Consider the following 428-nt stretch of genomic DNA (forward strand, 5'->3'; position numbering starts at 1 on the left):
CATAATTTACAAAAGCAGAAGTTGTTTTTCTTTTCTTCATTTATTGCAATGAAATTTGGTGTTTGTCGTCCTAGTGACTCACCAACATGTCCTTTGTACATCTTTACTATGGGCCAATATGAATTATGAAGTGTGCTCTTTAGTGTTTGGGAATATACTACCAAAATGTTCCAATTTGATAATGCTTTTTACAAATGTGAGTAAACATTGTAGGGTGGATTAGCAATTGCCTTATATTTGTGTGGAGACTTTGTTTTGTGAAGTGTGTCACTTTGAATTATGGTTTGTTGATTATGTTTCTTTGAGCAGCATATATGATAGATGAACTTATTAATGTAAAATATTTATTTTTAATTTGGGACATAAATTTTAGAGTTTAAATTAAAGGTAGTCTAGTGCTATTGTAAAATATTACAGCCGTTCAATCA

Source organism: Cicer arietinum, chromosome 2 (assembly GCF_000331145.2).
Source record: "Cicer arietinum cultivar CDC Frontier isolate Library 1 chromosome 2, Cicar.CDCFrontier_v2.0, whole genome shotgun sequence".
Classification (NCBI taxonomy): Eukaryota; Viridiplantae; Streptophyta; class Magnoliopsida; order Fabales; family Fabaceae; genus Cicer; species Cicer arietinum.